The sequence below is a fragment of the Manacus vitellinus genome, unplaced genomic scaffold, assembly GCF_001715985.3.
Source record: "Manacus vitellinus isolate BGI_N305 unplaced genomic scaffold, ASM171598v3 scaffold_16_pilon, whole genome shotgun sequence".
NCBI lineage: Eukaryota > Metazoa > Chordata > Aves > Passeriformes > Pipridae > Manacus > Manacus vitellinus.
The window spans coordinates 1003853-1004301 of NW_021939189.1; positions in this window are offsets into that span (position 1 = coordinate 1003853).

Sequence of the window (449 nt, forward strand, 5' to 3'; positions counted from 1 at the left end):
GTTTTGGTTTTTTTGTTTTTTGGGTTGTTTTTTTTTTAAGAAGCAAAAAGTTTACTAACAAGTAGGGTTTGTGTGTGGTGGGGGGGCCGGGGCTGGTTGTGGTCCTGTGGGCTTTATGGTCTTGTGTCTTCTGGTCTTTTGGAGCAATCCCCTCCCCCCACAGGCCTGTGTCAGCCTTTTGTACTAAAGGGTTAAAAAAAGGACAGAAAAAAAAAAAAAAGGACAAAAAAAAAAAAAGACCTAACGGGCAAATAAAAGTATTTGTGTAGCAGAAGTGCTCACCCTGTATTGTAGCATATGGAAGAGGATTTTTATACGACATTTTTATGGATTATTTTTTGCGATTTGAATCTGGTCCAAAATTAATAATGATTAGGGTTATGGGGAGAATGGTTTGGAGAGGGGGGAGAGGAGGATGGAGAGTTGGTACCTGGCATTGCATCCCTCTG